Raw genomic sequence first — 20613 nt, forward strand, 5'->3', positions numbered from 1 at the left:
CAGCACTCAGTGTCTGTGTAACTAGAACTTGGGGATCTCTAAATGTGTGGGGACTTCTAGTGGGGCCACAGGTCTCAGCGTTCAGGATGCATGTGCAAGTGAGCCCCTGTGTTCAGAGGTGCCTGTAGGCTTGGATCTGGGTGCCTGTATATGCACCCCTTCATGGGGGTTCCATATGGCATCAGTGCTTGTGGTAAACGAGTGTGTACCTGAGCTCTACAACCCCCAGACTAGTGAATGTAAAGGACGCCAAGGCACCTGTTTCCTGGCAGGAACCGGCAAGGAGTGGGGGGAGTCACTGTCACTGTCATTGTCATCCCATTACTCATCGATTTGTTCGAGCAGGCACCAGTAACGGCTCTCATTGTGAGACTTATTTGTTACTGTTTTTGGCATATCCAATACGCCACGGGTAGCTTGCCAGGCTCTGCCCTGTGGGCACGATACTCTCGGTAGCTTTGTGTGAGTGATAATACAGTGGGTAGAGCACTTGCCTTGCATGTGGCTGACTCAGTCAGATCCCCGGAACCCCTCAGTACAGTCCCCTGAACCCTGCCAGGAGTGGTCCCTAAGCGCAGAGCCAGGAGTAACTCTGAGCATCGCTGGGTGTGGCCTCCCACCGAAGTGGGGGTGGGGGTTGTGTGGCTTAGATGAAAGTGCAGAACTGAACAATGGCTTTTCACAAGCCTCTTTCTCTAAGACAAAGTCAGAAACTAGAGAACATCCCTTGCTTTATTTTGCTCTGGGTTCCCCATTGAGTGTGGTGAGAGATTCTGTAAAAATCCCAAGTGGTCGGATTCCAGTCTGCAAGAATTGGAGTGACAATGTTTCTAGGTGCCAGTGATATGAAACAGAAAGACCAGCAAGCTGCCCAGAGCAAGAAGAGAGTCAGGTATGGATTCCTAGGGGGGTGGATGCCAGGGTAGAAAAGTACCAGGAATGATGCTCATGGAATTGACCTAAGTATAAAGGGAAGGGTTTTGTTTGGTTTTATTTTTTGCCACACAACACGGTGCTCAGGTCTAACTCCTGGCTCTGTGGCCAGCGTTCACTCCTAGCAGGTCTCAGAGGACCCTATGTAGTGATTCAGTGTGTAGGGATTGGAATAAGGAGCTACATAGCGAAGCAAGGGAAAGACAGGAGGCTAAGGCCTGGCAGTGTTGATTTGGTTCAATAAGTTTTCTCTGGCTCTCTCATCATCTGATGGAGGTGTTCATACCTGGGGAGGGCCCAGAGATGAGCAAGGGATAGCGTGGTTGGGTAAAGTTGCTTGGCTATTCCCATAAGAGGCAACTTGTGGGAGATTGCCCCCCTAATAAAACCTAAGCCCAAGGTCGGGATATCCCCTGGGTAAAGCGAAGGTAGGTCTCAAAACAGCTTAGGTCTTAGAATATAAGTGAGGAGCAAATATACACCAAAAAAAGAATAGAGTAGATTACAGGGCAAGGAAAAATGCACCCAGGAAAGAATAGAATAAAACAGTTTAGGATCTTCTAGATGTAGAAGGCAACATGGGCAAAAATAGAATAGGAAACTGTCACGATTTTATACTTTTGGATGTCTGCTGATTGGCTGTGTGAAATTTCCTAGCTTCTGTTCTTAATGAACTCATTGCATTTTGATGTGTTTCCTTTTTTTAAATTTTTTTAAATTTATTTTTATTTTTTGAATCACCGTGAGAACAGTTACAAAGCTTCCCAGCTTAAGTCTCGGTCATACAATGATCAAACACCCATCCCTTCACCAGTGCACATTTTCCACCACCAAGAACCCCAGTACATCTCCCGTCCTACCCCTACCCCTGCCTATGTGACAGACGACTTCCACTTTACTCTCTCTCCACTTTGATCACATTCAACATTTTGACAAAAAACCCACCATTATTATTTGGAATTTTCCCTAACAATCAGACCTGCTGAAAAGGCATCATTAGATAATTTGTTTTCTATTGCTGATTATGAAGAGCATATGATATGCAGCTGCAAAGTGGCCGTGCAATTTCGGATTTCCGATATTGTAGTAATAAGTCTGGAGTGATTTCTGCCAAAATCCTCTGGGTTCTGAGATTGTTTTGTGTGCCTCTGAGATCATGGCCATTCAGGAGTCAGGAGCCATTCTTGGATGGCAACTCGAGGCCTCGTAGGGGAGGGGAGAGGGGCCGGTTCCACCCCCATCTCCTGAGGCCCCGAGTGTCATGTCACTGCAGTCTCATACCTGGCTGTCAAATAGGCTCTTAAAAGGTGGCGGCCACCATGCCACTGGGGAGAAAAGGTGGAAGGGACAAACACTTTTCCCCACCTGGGGTGGCGAGATGCTATAGTTTAATGCTCAGTCCAGATGCATCTCTGCCAAAACCCACTGGGTTCTGAGATTAGTTTGTGTGCCACTGGGTTGATGTGTTTCCTAACTGTCCTTAATGTCTCTGTCAACTTAAACAATAACTCAAGTGTTGGGAACCAGTGTGGGAAAGTGATATTGTTATGGAATAAATGATCAGCCTGTGTGTTCACTTAGGACTGTCCAGGTGACCCTAAAGCTCAGACAGTCTGTGTGTATGTGTCCTCATGTTTTGTCTTTTCCACTGAAAGGAGGTCGAAGGTGCCAATCCAATTGGCTTTAGATAAAGACAACTTTCATTTGTGAAGATATTTCACATTCCCATGAGCCACTAGGGATGAAAGTAAGCTGTCTGTCCATTCCAGGCCCCAGTATTTTTTGCTCTCAAATAGATATTCAGTATTTGAGAAATGGAGGAGTAAGTTAAAGGAGCAAGGGTCAGAGGTCATGGACACATCAGTGGTGTAAATGTGTGGTGTATGTGTAGATCTAAAGCATAAGCCAACACTGTAAACAGGAGGTACAACAATGATCAAACTTTAATATATGCTTGTTAGGGCTGGAGCTATAATACAGTGTGTGTAAGACCTTGCACACAGCCAACCCAGTTCAATCCCAGTATTCCATATAGTTTCTCAAGCATCACTGTCAATGAGTAATTCCTGAGCATTGCCACATTTGGTCCAAAAACTGCAAAAAGTGCTTGTTAGGGGCCAGAGAGATAGTTCAATGGGTAGGGTGCTCACCATGCACACAACCCAACCCAGGTTTGATTCCTGGCACCTCATATGGTCCCCCAAACCCACCAGGTGTGATTCCTGAGCACAGAGCCAAGAGTAAACCCTGAGTATTGTCAGGTATATCCTGACAATCAAAATAAAACAAGTTACTTATGCCCAATACTAGTCCCAGGTTTGGCTTTGCTGTTTTTTTTTTTTTTGCGGGGAGGGGGCTGAGAGGAGAGCCACACCCAGCTGTACTCAGGGCTTATTATAGGTTTTGCATTCAGGGATCATCTGGCAGAGCTTGGGGAACCCTATGGGGTGCCCATCTAACTAGGACTTGCCACATGCAAGGCAAGTACCCTACCTGCTGTCCTATCTGTCCAGCCTGCTTAGGGCTCTACTCTTAGTAAATCTCAGACTTGGAAAGAAAGTTTAGTGCAGGTGTTGATGTCAAACAAGTTTATCTAAAGTGCCAAGCACCCTTTCTGGTTTACTGTAACTGCTCAATAAAGCTTAGCACTGTCGTCCCATTGTTCATCGCTTTGCTCAAGCGGGCACCAGTAACATCTCCATTGTGAGACTTCTTGTTACTGTTTTGGCATATCAAATATGCCTTGGGTAGCTTGACAGGGTCTGCCATGTGGGCGGGATACTCTCGATAGCTTGCCGGGCTCTCCAAGAGGGACAGAGGAATCAAACCTGGGTCTGCTGCATGAAAGGCAAACGCCCTACCTGCTGTGCTATCGCTCCAGTCCCAATAAAGCTTATTATTTAAAAATAAAAACATGAAACAAATGGCCAGTGTTCAATACAGGGCCAAAGAAGCACTCCGTCAAAAGGGAAGGTTAATGGTTAATGGCACCAAGCATTCAGGGTGTTTTCTCCCCCAAGGCAAAACCACCCTCTTGCTTCTCAGCCTCTTCCCAGTCCCTGTACCAGGCCATAGGAGCGAGGCTGGCTAAGGATGTGATGGCAAATGAAGTGGGAATGCCATACCCAGGAATCCAGGATATGCCAAGGAGGGAGCATCTCCACCTCTAATCCTGATCCCTTATCAACACACCCAGATGTGTTTAGCGGGCACGGAGGGGACCCCCAACCATTCCACCTGGCCTTGTTTGGACAAGCACTAAGGAATGGTTACTCCTGAATTTCAAGTCTGGCTCAAATAGAGAATAAATTTGGGAAAGGCAGAGAGTCACCCCTTCCAATCTCAGCATCCCAGTCCTACACTGCCCTCCCCCCCAAAAAACAGTGCCTCAAGAGCAGAGTCAAGATCTTCTCATGCCCCTATTTTAACGTTTCTTCAGATCTTGGGGAAGGGAACCAGAGCAATAGTACAGGGCACTTGCCTTGCATGTGCAATAAAAGGAGAAGAGAAGAAGAAAGGAAGGAAGAGTGGAGAAAGAGAGTTTATTGCACAGTTCAAATAGATAGGTCTGAGTTCTTTCCCAATGTCCAAATCTCTCCTTTACCCATGAATGACATCACTCATTCTGCCAGTTGATGCTCACTCCAACTTCAACTCCCACTCTATTATCTGTACCTAGCTTGGGTTATTTTTTGTTCCGTTTGAAGTGGGGAGCTGTTTTGGTTTTTGTCCACACCCAGCTGTGCTCAGGGCTTATTCCTGACTCTGTACTCAGGGATGAGCCCTCAGGTTCTCACTCCTTGGGGAACCATATGGGATGGCAGAGATTGAACCTAGGTCAGCTGCATGTAAGGCAAGTGCCCTACTCACTGTACTATTACTCTGGGCCCTAGCACCTAGATTTGAGTGTCACAACCCCATATAGGAGTAACTAAATGAGAGAATCATCAAAAATTTGGCAATAGGAAAAGGTTTCTCAATGTAGATAACCAAAATGGAATTTAACCATGTCATGAATCTGAGGTGTTTCTTTTTCTTTTGTTTTGTTTTGGAGTCATATCCAGCAGTAAGCTCAGGGTTTACTTCTGGCTCTGTGTTCAGGGATCACTCCTGTTGGTAGTTGGGGGACCCTATGCAGTGCAGGGATTGAACCTGAGTCAGCTGCATGCAAGGCTGTGCTATCTCTGCTGCATTACTCTGAGTTGTTTCTGGGGCCACTCGTCTGAGTTTCATAGCACTGTAGCACTGTTATCCCATCCTGTTGTTCATCAATGTTCTCGAGTGGGCACCAGTACTGTCTCCATTGTGAGACTTGTTGTTAGTTATTGGCATATCGAATACGCCACAGGGAGCTTGCCAGGCTCTGCCTTGAGGGCAGGATACTCTCAGTAGCTTGGTGGGCTCTCCAAGAGGGACGGAGGAATTGAACCCGGGTTGGCCACGTGCAAGGCAAACACCCTACCCGCTACGCTAGCGCTCCAGTCTGAGTTTCATATTTCGGGTGAAAAAGAGTTATATGTGGAAAAGCGTAAGAAACTCTGCTCTATGGGCCAGAGAGATTGAACAGGGGTTAAGGCTCTTGCCTTGCACTTGGCCAACCCCAGCACTTCATAGGGTCCCCTAAGCAATGCCAGGAATGACACCCCCCCATGCACAGAGCCAAGAGTAACCCCTGAGAACTGCCAGGTGTGGCAAACAAACAAACCAAACAAAAAAGAATAAAAGGAAGCAGCTCTGGTTCTAAGCCAGAGAGAGATGGAGAGAGGGAGAGAGAGAGGGAGAGAGAGAGGGGGAGAGACAGAGAGACAGAGTGAGAGCTCAGAGGACTAGAGCACATGCTTTGCATGCTTGAGACCCAGCTTTGATCCCGGCACAGCATGGTTCCCCTACACCCTCTCCCCGACCTCCGCCCAAGCCCCAGAACTGCTACTGCAGGCAGCACACCTGGAATAGGCTTCCAGGAATGGCCCCAAACAAATAAACAAAAGCATTCACTAGTCTGGCAGACCTTACTGGATTTTTATAGGAACACCCTTTTTTTTTTCTTTTTTTTTGGTAAGTTTTGTTTTGGGGGCCACACCCAGCCGGTGCTCAGATTTTACTCCCGGCTCAGTGGCTAGTCGGAGTGGGGGAGGAGTCATTCCTGGCAATGCTCAGGGTCCTTGCAGGGCCGGGATCAAACCCAAGCCGCCCCGCAGGGAAAGTGTTGTGCTCAGCGCTTGGGGCTATCTCTCAGGTCCCCACCAATGATTCCTTAACTGTACCGGCTGGCTTCCTAGGGAGAACTGAGACTTCCCAGGGAGGAGGGAGGAGGGGAAGGGAGAGTGTAATAGCCCTGAAGGGCTGGGACTGGGAGATGCCAAGTTAAATGCAGGCCTTGGCTTGGCTAGGTTCCTGATGGGGAGGGAGGGGTGCTGTGCTCTGCAGAGCATGTGGCATGGGGGCTGTGTTGTCAAACCCTCACCCTGGGAATGTGAAATGGGTTGGTTCCCACCCTCTGTGCGGCTATTAGCTTTAGATCCAAGAAGCAGCCAATTGGGGCCAGAGCAATGGTAAAATAGATAGGGTGGTGCTTGCCTTGCACATGGTCAACCAGGATTCCATCCCTGCCACCCCGTATGGTTCTCTGAGATTGTCTGGAGTGATCCCTGAGTGCAGAGCCAGGAAGAAGGAAGGAAGGGAGGGAGGGAGGGAGGGAGGGAGGGAGGGAGGGAGGGAGGGAGGGAGGGAGGGAGGGAGGGAGGAAGGGAACAGGAGGGGAAGGGGAAGGAAAATGGGAAGGGAAGAGGGAAAGAAAGAAAGGCAGATGGGCCCAAGGAGATAGTTTAAAGGACTGGAGCACATGCTTGCTGGCAGGAGGCCCTGTTCAATGCCAGAATTACAGGTCCCCACCAAGAGCAACTCGACCTTAGCAGTGGACTAGGGCTAACTCTTGAGTACCTCTGTGTTTGACCTGAAGAGACAGAGACACAGGGACACAGAGCGAGAGAGACAGAGAATAAATGTATAGGAATAACAAGGTAGGGAGTGAACACTCAAAAAATGTTAGTCACTCTGCTTGTGGAACTTCCAATAGCAGAAACTCTAGAAAGGATGTTTGGAACTCCCTCTCAGATCAGGCGTGGCCAGGCCCAGCTCCCCAATCCTTGGCTAAGATACTCTGCATGTGACCTCAGGTAATGAAATCAGATTCCTGGCCGGTGAAGACAGGCTTGATTTGATGTCTGACACCCCATGCAACCACAGGGTGAGGGCAGGGGAGATCCAAAAGGGAGGAGCTCAAAGAAAGGTAACTTCTGTACTTCTCGAATGATAGTACAGCAAGTAAGGAACTTGCTTCACAAGTGGCCAACCCTTCCCTGAACACCACTAGGAGTGATTCCTGAGCACAGAACCAAAAGTAAGCCCTGAGCATTGAATGTGACTCCCAAAGCCAAAACTTCCAGACTGGTCACCATGGCTTCCCTGGGGCAAGTTACCTCTGAGGGCCTCGGTCTCTCTATCTGCACAGTGGGCGCCCAGGAGCCGGGAACTGCTGAGAAGCTGCCTTTTATGGAAGAACAGATGGTCACCAGACCGTGACAGCTCAAAGCTTAAAACCCCCCACCCCCACCCTGGGCCATGCTCTGCTTTCTAGAACAAAGCCCAGCAGCCAAGAAAGGAAAGGCACGTCCCTCCAGGCCACGGAAGTCAGCCAGCTGGGTGAGCCAGCGGAGTTGGCTGAAAGCCCAGTTGCCCACATTTCTTGGCTAGTGGAGAAGATATTTGGGTCTAGGTCTCTCCTGAAGCACGTGCCTGGGGGAACCTTTGGGGACCAGAGGGTGAACTCAGCAGCTCTTGGACCTGACTTCTGTGGCACCGGAAATCTGTGAGCTCAGAAGACCACCATCATTGACCTTCATCGGGGATGGGGTTCAAGTGGTAATGCATATACCTTATATATGTGAGGCCCTGAGTTTGATCCCCAGCCTCACATAGCCCTCTACCTCAGCGCTATCAGGAATGGTGCCCACAACCATTCTAACAATAAAACAAGGGTCCAGAGCAATAGTACAGCAGGTAGGGCATTTAGCTTGCACATGACTGAGCCGGATTTGATCCCCGGAATCACATGTGGTCCCCCAAGCACCACTGGAAGTGATTCCTGAGTGCAGAGCCAGGAGTATCCCCTGAGCATTGTCGGGTGTGGCCCAAAACACACAAAATGGGAAGACAACACATATAACCTAACCAGGAGTGATTTTTGTAGTTTTTAGACCATACTCAGTGGTGCTCAGGGGTTACTTCAGCCTCCTCACTCGGGAATTAACACCTGGCAGTACTCAGGAAACCGTATAGGGTGAGGAGCGGAGAAGATGAATGTAGTCTTCTGTGACCTAGAGTGACAGGAGCATGAGTCAAAGCAGAGGGTGCCTAGGAATCAGGGATGGAGTTGTGTTCCTCTCTGTATCCAAGGATGCTGCCTGTCCCTGGGAATGGGTCCTGCTCTTTTCTGGACATGTTGCCTCAGCAAGCTTCCTTGTGTGGTGACAACTCCCCACACCTGGACAGCTGGCATCCCTGAGGGCCAGAGTGTCTCTCAGCTCAAGCTCCCATAGTACATGAGGTAGCCTGGCTTGGATGCCCCCAATTCTGAGCCTGTGACCAGTATAACAGTATTTGTCTAGGCTGAGGTCAAGTGTCCCCTCTTGGAATGGGTGAGTGTGGGGCCAAGAGGAGTTAGCCCCATAAGCAGAATAGGCTGGGTGTGAGGTGTGCCAGAAGGAGGAAAATCTGTCCCCTTCTACAGTGGTCAGCCCTGAACCTGAAAGCAAAGCACAGGAGACTTTAGGCCCTGTTTGCCCACCATGTAGAGGTTCTTAGTTTCCTGCTGTCAGAAGGACAAATACCGGATGAGCTCACTTATCTGTGGCCTTTAGAAGAATAACAAGAGGAGGGAATGCATGGTTGCAAAGGGGGATAGTCAGATTACCCATGACCCTTGATCACAGAAGTGAGGACAGGGAATGAAAGAATCTGAGGGAGAGAGTAAGAAGAGATGGGCTGGAGGTAGAGGGCAGGAGCTCTGGCCACATTGGTGTAGGTGTGGTACATGTATGTATCTAAACTACAGAAACTAGGGGCTGGAGAGATAGCACAGCGGGTAGGGCGTTTGCCTTGCACGCGGCCGACCCGGGTTCAAATCCCAGCATCCCATATGGTCCCCTGAGCACGGCCAGGGGTAATTCCTGAGTGCAAAGCCAGGAGTAACCCCTGTGCATCGCCAGGTGTGACCCAAAAAAAAAGCAAAAAAAAAAAAAAATAAACTACAGAAACTACACAGTCAGAAATACTGTAAGCAGGAGACCCAGACTATCACAGACTCAAAAACATGCTTTTCAGGTGCCGGCGTGATAGTCCAGATAGTATAAGAAGAAGATTGCCTTGTCACGGTGATTCAATAAAACTTGAAAAAAAAAACAAGCATGAAAATGTGTGAATCTGTAACTGTACCCTCATTGTGACTCACTAATTAAAAAATAAATAAATTTTTAAAAAGGGACCCTCTGCTCGTAAAGAATATGATCCAAGAGGTCTTCTAACCCATTTTGGCACCCAGAGCGGCTTCTTACAGACATGCATCTAGACTGTGAGCTGTACTACAACTATGTGCCACCCAGGGAGGGATTTTCCCTTTCCACCCTATTTTTCTGCGCGGAAAATGGCGGTGGTGGCGGCAACATCCACATGGCGAGAGCCATCTTCTAAGACACCCAACCCAGAGGTATGAATTTTGCAGTTTTGTGGCTCATAGGCGATCATGGGAAGGGGGCATTACCAGCATGCCCTCGGCTCAGATAAGATCCGGAGCTGCCGAGCGCGAAACGGACCCTCTGCTCCTAAAGACTATGATCCAAGAGGTCTTCTAACCCATTTTTGCACCCAGAGGGGCTTCTTATAGAAATGCATCTAGACTGTGAACTGAGCTAAAATATCAGAAATCCAAAACCGCGAGGCCCTGAGCTCATAGAGTCTTCATTCTCAGCAATGAAAAGAAATTAAATGATGCCTTTTCAGCAGGCCTGATTGTTGGGGGTGAAATTCCAAACAATAATAGTGAGTTCTCTATTGAAATATTGAATGTATTCAAAGTATAGAGATAATAAAGTGAAGATCATTAGCTACTTAGGTGGGGGTTGGGTGGGAGGGGGGTATTTTGGTGTTCTTGGTGGTGGAACATATGCACTGGTGAAGGGATGGGGGTTCAATCATTGTATGACTGAGACTTAAATCTGAAAGCTTTGTATTTTTTTCACGGTGATTCAATAAAATAAAAACTTAAAAAAAACTTAAGAAAAAAAAAAGAAGCTTGTCTTGAATGCGGTCAACCAGAGTTTGATCCTCAGCATCTGATACTAGCACAGTGGGTAGGGCATTCATCTTGCACGTGGCTGACCCAGATTTGACTCCCAGCATCCCATATGGTCCTCCGAGCACTGCCATGGGTAATTTCTGAGTGCATGAGCCAGGAGTAACCCCTGCATCTTGCCAGGTGTGACCCAAAAAGGAAAAAAAAGGTTAAATAGTGGTATGGAGAAATAGAGAAGGGTGAGGGCATCTTCTCCTAACCTGCCCCAACCCTTTGGCATCCCACCTACGAGATGGTCAGATTTCTTTGTCAAGACCCTGAATGAACGGTTTGATGCTCTTCGTGTTCCTGGACCAAGCAGATGCCATTGGGCTACACTAGCACGTGACAGGGACAAATAGAGACATTACTGGCGCCTGTTCAAGCAAATCAATGAGCAACGGGATGACAAGTGATACAAGTGATGGAGAGATAATACAGCAGGTAAGGATCTTGCTTTGCACATGGCCAACCTGGGTTCAATCTTTGGCACCCCGTATGATTCCCCAAGCCCACCGGGAGTAATTCCTAAGTGCAGAGCCAGAAGTAAGCCCTGAGCACCACCGGATATGGCCTCAAAACCAAAATAAATGAAAATATAAAAAGTTACTCCATCTCTCTAAACCACTAGCTCTTCTGCCTCCCATACAGATGAAAAAGATGTTTATAGTAACATGTCAGTGTCTCCTAAAAGCAATTCAAACATGTTCACTGTGGAAAGCCTGTGAAGAAGGTGGAGCTGCATGCAATGGCTGGGTCCAAGGACGGGATTTCAGGCAGTACAACCCAAGGCTGGTGGTGATGTTTCTGTTGTTGCTTTTTATTTAATGAATTGGGGAGGTGGAACACACTCAGCAGTGCTCAGGGACTTACTCCTGGCTCTGCACTCATGGATCACTCCTGGTGGGCCCAGGGGACCATATGGGATGTGGGGGATCGAACCCGGGTCAGCTGAATGCAAGGCAAGTGCCCTACCCATTCTACAATCTTTCTGTCCACTAGTAGCAATCTTCAGTCAACTGGGAAACACAGGGCACTCTAGCTGCACAAAGCAGCCCAGGAAGGAAGAAAAACATCCCTTTTCAGTTTTTTGCTCGAGGCAGATGGGCTTCCTAAGATATGTCAGAGCTCACGCCTCATCAGTTCCCTTCTGCAGGAATCTATCTCTCTGCTGTCAGCTTGGCAGGGGTGCTCCTCTGCCAAGCTGTTGTGTAGGTGTGTCTTTGTCAAGCATCATTTTCTAGCATTGAGGAGCTTATAAAGAGGGGTTTGGGTTGACTGCAGATAAGATCTGTGTGGGAGGGTCAGGGGGAGAGTCCAGGAAGCACAGGGGCCAAGTTGGAACATTGCAATCAATTTGACCACCCACTCTCCCATCCTTTTTTACCTACTTACCTGTCATCCACCCACTTACCCAAGCTTCCATCTAGTCACTCACCCATCAGCCCCAAATTACCCACCTAGCCATTCATCTCCCGTCCATTCACACAGCTACCCACTCAGCCACCCACCCACAGGACTGGTGAGTACTGTGGATCTAAGCCTGCGTCACAATGGGGAGCACAGAGCTGAGTCATTTCACACCCTGCATTTTTAAGCCCTCCTCAAGCTCCCTGGATAGACATCCGCAGGCATATATCACTGCAGGATTCTGTGATCACTTATCATAGTGACATTTTAACTGCGTGTTGACAAGTGGATCTGTTAGTGTTTGCAGAGAGAGAGGAGGAGGAAGGGCACTCCCAGAAGAGGGAACTGTGGGGGCGGGCAATTCTGGGAAACGAAAGAGTGATGATCATGGTTTAAGCACGGTAGACGGCTCAGAGCCCCATGCGGAAGCTGAGTCCAGAAAGTTGAGCAAGGAAACTGGAGCAATAGACAGTACAGCAAGTAAGGTATTTGCCTTGCATGCATCTGACCTGGGTTCACTCCCCAGCACCCCATATGGTCCCCTGAGCACAGAGCCAGGGGTAATCCCTGAGTACTACCTGGTATGCCCCTCCCCCAAAAAGTGGAATTTTTTTTTTAATGTTTGGGTCACACCCGGCAATACACAGGAGTTCCTCCTGGCTCTGCACTCAGGAATTACTCCTGGCGGTGCTCAGGGAACCATATGGGATGCTGGGATTCGAACCTCGGTTGGCCACATGCAAGGCAAACTCCCTACCCGCTGTGCTGTTGCTCCAGCCCCAAAAGTGGCTATTTTTATTGGTATTGTTTTTTGTTCCGGGATACACAAGGCAGTGCTTGATGCCTAGTCCTGGCTCTATGCTTAGGGGTTGCTACCAGGGCAAGGTAAACGTCCATTAGTGAGTCACATGCCCAGCCTTACGGTGTTATGGAATTTTTATTCTAGAATACCATCCTGGGAGGTGCTGGAACAATAGCACAGTGGGTAGAGCGTTTGCCTTGCACGCAGCCAATCCGGGTTCTATTCCCGAGCACCACCAAGAGTGATTCCTGAATGCATGAGCCAAGAGTAACCCCTGAGCATTGCCAGGTGTGACCCAAAAAGCAAAAATAAATAAATAAATAATAACCTCATGACATGACTATGCTGATTATCTTATCCTGTGCTTATTAGTCATTTATGTGTCTTCAATAAAGTATCAGTTTAAAAAAAACATCCTGGGGCTGGAGAGATGGCACAGCAGGCTAGGGTGCATGCTCTGCATGTACAGGCTCGGTTTCAAGCATCATTATTGCATTGTTCCCTCCAACATCACCAGGAGTGAGCCTCAAACACTGAGCCAGGAGTATTGAGTATTGCCTTTCTCCCATGCACCTCTGGTTATTGGAAGGAAGGAAGGAAGGAAGGAAGGAAGGAAGGAAGGAAGGAAGGAAGGAAGGAAGGAAGGAAGGAAGGAAGGAAGGAAGGAAGGAAGGAAGGAAGGACTCTGATCAAGAATGTGTCCGATGTGTGTCAGGCCCTGTCAAGATAGACCCACAAATTTTTTGTTTTGTTTTAGGGGTACACATGCCACAGTGCTTGGGGCTATTTCAAGCTTGGTGCTCAGAGGACCACGAGGTTTGCATGTGCTGTGGAACTTTAAGCCACCTCTCAACCCTCAGCATTGACAGCTAAATATGAGGTGAGTACAGCAGATCTTGGGGTTCCAGAGAGACATGGGGTAGGGGTTAGTGTGCCAGGAGCAGTAGACACACAAGTTGACATAGAAAGCAGAGGAGGGACACTCAAGAAAAACGGGGCTGCAGGTGAGGAGGGCCTTCAGAGTTCACAAATTCAGAGTCTTTTTCGCAGCCCTAACCCAAGAATTCTCCAGCTAGGGGCCAAAACTACCCACCTTCCCCTCCCACACACACTGCTGGAATATCTCTCGCTCACTCTTTCTCTGATTCTCTCTGTCTGCCTCTCCCTATCTCACTCGCTCTTTTTTTTTGGGGGGGATGGTGATCAGGGCTTATTCCGGGCTCTGCATTCAGGGATCACTCCAAGCAGGGACTTGGAGGACTATATAGGGTGCCAGGGATAGAGCCCATGTCAGCCACCTTTTACCAGTTGTACTATCTCTCCAGCCCATAGCTGGAATCTCTCTGGAGCCATTTCCTCCCAGCTACTGGGAGCCCCTAACTGGACAAAAGTGTAGGTCCCGCCACCACCGCCTCCACCACTGCCACTGTTGCAGAGGGAAGAGACAGGAGCTTCTGTGTGATAAGGCTTCTGAGCTTCTGAAGCCTTATCTGTGCTGGGGGTGGGAGCCCCAGAGGCCAGAACAGGCTCCCAGCCCCCTCAAAGCGATAGCAATCTGGATCCTGAAGGGAAATGAGGAGAGCTCTAGGATGAGAGAGGGCAGAAGGGCATTCCAGCGAGAGGGTATGGCTCAAGCTGAGGCTGTGAATGCAAAGAGAAAGTGAGGGACGAGAGACAGGCCTGGCCACATGGCCTGGGATGAACCAGAGTCTGGTACACAGAGCAGCCAGGCCAGAGCAGACCTCACCTTCTGAGTCTTCAAAGGGCAATCCTAGGTATGAGGGGGTTGTGACCTTGCCCCTCATCTAGACGTGGGACCATCCTGCTTCATTCTGCAGAGGGAAAGATCCTTGATGCTTTTGTTTGTAGTCCCAGCAGTGCTCAGGACTTACTCTTGGTTCTGTGCTCGGGAATCACACTTGGCGGGGCTCGGGGGACCATATGCTGGGCCAGCAATTGAACCATGGACTGCTGTGTGCAAGGCAAATGCCTTATACCCTGTGCTGTGTGTCAGCCTGGGGGAATATCCTTTGGAGAAGTGCATGCGTGTGGACAAGGCTGGATAAGGAGGGAAGGTCCTGTGTGTACTGGACATATCTCCCCTAATGGTCTTGGAACCAATCAGCATCATTTCCATTCTCCACATACAGTCTTGATGCGTGAGGCTCAAGGTCATATCATGAACTTATGGACACAAAGTTCCAAAGAGCTCTTGAAGTTGCAGCCAAGTCTGTAAGTACTACAAGGCTGTGCAGTTTCAGCCCCCCGGGAATGCTATACCTGCGCTTCATACTGCAAGTTGCAACAGTAAAACACACACATGTTCAGGACCCAAGGAAGCAGCTCAGCTGAGAGTATTAGAGAGGCTTGCTGGGATTTGAACTAGGGTTAGGTGATTTGGGGGAGGCTTTAAGAAAGCACTCTGGATTGGAAGTAGGGCGACTCTCTTAATAAATCACAGCTAGAAAGTGAGATGAGTAAATTGTGACTAGGGATCAGAAATGGGGCTCAGCAGAAGAGTACTACCTTACATGTGTGAGATCCTGGGTACTGCAAATAAAGAAATAGAAATAAAGTGGTAATTGCTTGGGGGAGGGGGCCAAGGACGCAGCTCAAAGAGCTGGAGTCCAATGCATACTTTGCATGCAATTTGCCCTGAGTTTGATTCCTGGTACCTCATGCTCCCAGAACTATGGAGGAGGCCATGAGTACCCTTCCCCCAACATCGTAAATTGTGAGTCTGGCTTTACCAGGCCCAGGCTCTGACCCATCAGGCTGGCATTACCAGTCTGGTATTACTGGGAATGGCATCTGAGGATTGCTTTGAAGGTTCACACTCACGCCCCCGTAAAAGTTGGAATCTTTTTTAAAGCAGTCTGTGAGTCAAATTTGGGGAAAATGTAGTCATCTTGGTGAGCAAGGTATTGTTCATGTTCTGAGATGAGATGTGATTGTGGAGATTCCTTGTTCTTGTCCTCCTGGCAAAGAGCAGCTGTGTCTAATGTTTGCATTCTATGAAATGAATCAAGTTCAACAAGAGGGCCATGAGGCCTAGCTGTCAGTGCAAGGCTGGACGCTGAGGGTGTGAGCTGTTTTCCTTTCTCTGTGTGTTCCTAAATATAGGGCTTTATGGGGCCAGAGCCATAGTACAGCAGGTAGGGCGTTTTCCTTGCACATGGCCGACCCGGGTTAAGTTCCTGGCATCCCATAGTGTATCCTGAGCCCCCCAGGAGTGATCCCTGAGTACAGAGCCAGGAGTAAGCCCGGACACTGGTCGGTGTGGCCCAGAAACAAACAAATAAAAAAGGGACATGACTTTATAGACCAGGAAGGTGGCTCAAAGGACTAAGATAACGGCATACAGGATCCCTCGGTACTAACCCCAGCAATTTATGGACCCTCAACAGCACTGTGCCCACATCTAAAATCTCCAGCTTTCTGGGAGATCTGACATACCACAAAGGATTTTATTTCTTGCTAATTTATTTATTTTGGCATTTTGGGCCATCCCTGATGGTGCTCATGGTTTACTCCTGGTTCTGCACTCAGGGATCACTCCTGGTGGGACTCAGAAGACTATGTGAGGTGCTGGGAATTTATCTGGGGGCGAATGCATGCAAGGCAAGTGCCCTAACTGCTGTAATATCACTCTGGTCGCCACCCCCTACAGTCTAGCCAGGCTCTGAATCACAGATACTTATACAGCAAGCGAAGGCCCTTCTTGCCAACCTCAGTCACTGTGTCTGTGGAACGTGTGGCTCCAATGGCCACATCAAGTTGTATGGGGTGAGCCCAGCCACCCACAGCGGCTCTAACAATGTGGGTGAAATAAAATCACTCTGTAAAAACCAGTCTCGTGAAATTATATCTCTCAGTCTAAAAACCAACATAGACTATCGAATGACAGCAAGAAAGAACTGTTTGGTTTCCCTTAGAAATAACACCTTTTCTTCTTCCTTGTGCTTTTCTAAATAGCCTTTTAACAAGCCCAGTAGAGGGGAATTTGTTTTTGTTTTATTTTCTTTTGGGGACACACCTGGCGATGCTCAGTATCCTAGCTCAAAACTCGGGAATTACTCCTGGCAGTGCTCAGGAGACCATATGGGATTCCAGGGATCAAACCCACATTGGCCACATTCAAGGCAAGAATCCTACGCACTATAACATTGCTCAGATCTCCCCAATGGAGGTAGAATTTGTTATCAAACAAACCGTATGTGTGTTTCTACCCCAGCAACTTCACTTGCTGGGTATTTTGCCTTAAGAGCTATACCTGCAGGTATAGCTTGTTCAAGGGGCTGAGCACATGGCTTGTAGGCAAGAGGCCTGAGTTTGCTTTAGATTCCAACTCCTCATGGGTCCCCTCCCCTAGCACTGCTAGAAGGGACCCCTGAGCACAGAGCTGGGAGCAACCCCGAGTACTGCCAGATGTGGCTTCCCAAAACCAAACAACACAGAAGCCAAGTACAAAAAAGTAACTATTTCATGCAACAGTTTGATTAAGAACAAGATGGTACAAGAAAATATACCCATGAGAGACTAACACCCAAGAACTGTAGAAATAAGTACCAGGAGGTTGACTCCATGGCTTCGAGGCTGGCCTCACGTTCCGGGGAAAGGTCAACTCAGAGAAGCGATCACCAACTACATTGTAGTCGAAGGCCATGTGGGGGAAGGGAGTTGCGGGCTGAATGAGGGCTAGAGACTGAGCACAGCGGCCACTCAACACCTTTATTGCAAACCACAACAGCTAATTAGAGAGAGAAAACAGAAGGGAATGCCTTGCCACAGTGGCAGGGTGGGGTGGGGGGGAGATGGGATTGGGGAGGGTGGGAGGGACACTGGGTTTACGGGTGGTGGAGAATGGGCACTGGTGAAGGGATGGGTTCCAAACTTTGTATGAGGGAAGTATAAGCACAAAAGTGTATAAATCTGTAACTGTACCCTCACGGTGATTCTCTAATTAAAAATAAATAAATTAAAAAAAAAAGAAAATATATCCATGAGCCTGTCACCTCCACGTCTTCCGGACCTCTCTTTCGTCTTCCACTCCCTCCAGGTAAAGTTAACAGCTAGCTGACATCCTAGGCCATTATCCATCCAGAAGTGAATTCCCCTCTCTTTCAGCTAAGTCCCAACAGCCTTCATGTCTCAACCCCCTCAGCCATCTTCTTAACAGTTTACCTCAACTTCTCCACATCCTTCCCATATCTACATCAGGGGAAGGGTAACTACAAAGAGTTACCCACAGCGAAGCAGGAACACAGCAAACCCACCAGGAAAGATACATAGTACCCCACCAAACTTGATGAGTGAAAATAATAATAAGGAAGGCTCTCCCAGTACTAACCAGTTCTGTCAACTCAGAGATTGGTGTTTCTGACACCATGTTGGCAATGTTTAATGACCTCAAAGAAATAATGACACAGGTATTCAATGAAGTGCAAGAAAATATGAGAGGAGAGGTGAAGTTTTTATATTTTACATTCAGAAGTTTCAGAAATGAAGAGTATGGGGCTGGAGCAATAGCACAGGGGGTAGGGCATTTGCCATGCACGCAGCTGACCCGGGTTCGATTCCCAGCATCCCATATGGTCCCCCGAGCACCGCCAGGAGTAATTCCTGAGTGCATGAGCCAGGAGTAACCCTGTGCATTGCCGGGTGTGACCCCAAAACAATAAACAAACAAAGAGAAATGAAGAATATACTTGGTGATATAAAAAGCAATAGAAGGGCTGGAGAGATAGTACAGTAGGTAGGGGACTTGCCTTGCACACAGTCGACCTGGGTTCAATTCCTGACATCCCATATGGTCCTCTGACCACATCCAGGAGTTATTCATGAGCAAAGAGACAAGGTGTGACCCAAAAAGCCAATAAATATATAAATAAATAATAAAATAAAATAGACACAAATTAAAACACCTCAAGGACACATTATACTCAGACAGAGAAAAGCCAAAAACAGATACAGATTTTTGAAAGCAGCAAGATCAAAAAGAGAACTTACATACAAAGGAAAGTCTTATAATTCACAGCAGATATATCAAAAGAGACTGAATGAGCTAGAAGACAATGGTGAAGTATAGTGAAAAAAAAAAACAATGAAATCAATACCTCACTAGGACTACTCAACTCAGTTAGCTTGTCTTTTGTTAAAAATTAAGGAAGCTTTATTTCAAGCCAAAGAGATAAAGCGAGTAAGGCGCTTGCCTTGTGTTCACCTACCCAGGTTTGATTCCCCGCAGCACATATGATATGATCCCTCCATCACTTCCAGTAGTGACGCCTGAAAACAAAGTTAGGAGTAAGCCCTCAGAACAACCAGGTGTGCCCACTCCAAAAGGAAACCTTGTTTCAGATCAAGTGACTTTTTATTAAATAACAAAGGTGTAAAACAAATATTTGTTGTGAGGTTCTTTTTTTGTGGGAGGGTATGGGGAAGTTGGGGCCACACCTGGCAATGCTCATGGGTTACTCCTGGCTCTACACTCAGAAATTACGCCAGACAGTGCTTAGGAGACTATATGGAATTCCGGGGATCAAACCCTGTTTGGCAGCATGCAAGGCAAGCACCCTACACCACTGCCTTACACTCCAGCCCCTAAATGCTTCTCTTTCAGACAAAAAGATGCATACATAAGTAAAAGAAAAAGATTGATGAGTGTGAAATGTGCAAAAAGCTACAACTTGAGGCTGGAGAGATAGACCAGGTAAGGTGCTTGCCTTGCACGCAGCTGACTCAGGTTCCATTTCTGGTGTCCTACATGGTGTTCTGACCAAGGCCAGGAGTGACTCTTTAAAAAAATGAATCACATTGAGATCGCTGTCACTGTCACCTCGTTGCTCATCGATTTGCTCGAGCGAGCACCAGTAACGTCTCTCATTGTGAAACTTATTTGTTACTGTTTTTGGCATATCCAATAAGCCATGGGTAGCTTGCCAGGCTCTGCCGTACGGGCGCAATACTCTCAGTACCTTGCCGAGCTCTCCGAGAGGGGCGAAGGAATCAAACACGGGTCAGTCGCGTGAAAAACGAATGCCCTACCGCTGTGCTATTGCTCCAGCCCCACAGTGAGATACAGTTACAAAGTTGTTCATGATTGGGTTTCAGTCATACAACGTCCAATACCCGTCTCATCACCAGTGTACATTTCCCACCACCAATGTCCCCAGTTTCCCTCCTGCCAACCCTCACCCCACCCCAGCCTGCCTCTGTGGCAGGCACTTTTCTTCTTTTTTCTCTCTCTCTCTAGGAGTGATGCTTTTTGGTTTTTTGCTTCTTGGGTCACACCCGGAGATGCTCAGGGGTTACTCCTGGCTCTGAACTCAGGAATGACTTTTGGCAGTGCTCTGGGAACCATATGGGAGGCTGGGGATTGAACCCAGGTTAGCTGCATGCAAAGCAAAAGCCCTATCGGCTGTACTATCACTCTATGAGTGGTTCTTGAGCAACCCCTGAGAATTGCCAAAAAATAAAATATATATATGTATTTTTTTTCTTTTTGGGTCACACCCAGGGGTTACTCCTGGCTCTGCACTCAGGAATTACACCAGGCGATGCAAACGCCCTATCTGCTGTGCTATTGCTCCAGCCCCTAAATATATATATGTTTTAAAAAATAAAAAGCTAAAACTTAATTTGGGGAACAGCAAACTGTGTTCAAAAGCTACTCCTGTTTTGGTGCCTGGGGAATCATGCAGTGTCAGGGATCACATCCATCCAGGCGTTCCATATGCAAAACAAGTACATTATCCCTTTGAGCTATCTCTCTGGTTGCTAAAGCTTGAACATTTTCCACTATCACACAGTGTTCTAGCTGTTTTATATGTGAATAATGGAATAAAGCAGAAATTAAAGAATTTATATATGAATTTGCTTAACTTTAAAAATAAGGAAAAAAAAAGAAAAAAAATAATAAAAATAAGAAGGATAGGGCTGGAGTGATAGCACAGCAGGTAGAGCGTTTGCCTTGCAGGCAGCCGACCAGGTTCGATTCCCAGCATCCCATATGGTCCCCTGAGCACCGCCAGGAGTAATTCCTGAGTGCATGAGCCAGAAATAACCCCTGTACAATGCC

This window comes from Sorex araneus, chromosome X, assembly GCF_027595985.1.
Source record: "Sorex araneus isolate mSorAra2 chromosome X, mSorAra2.pri, whole genome shotgun sequence".
In the NCBI taxonomy this organism is placed as follows: Eukaryota; Metazoa; Chordata; class Mammalia; order Eulipotyphla; family Soricidae; genus Sorex; species Sorex araneus.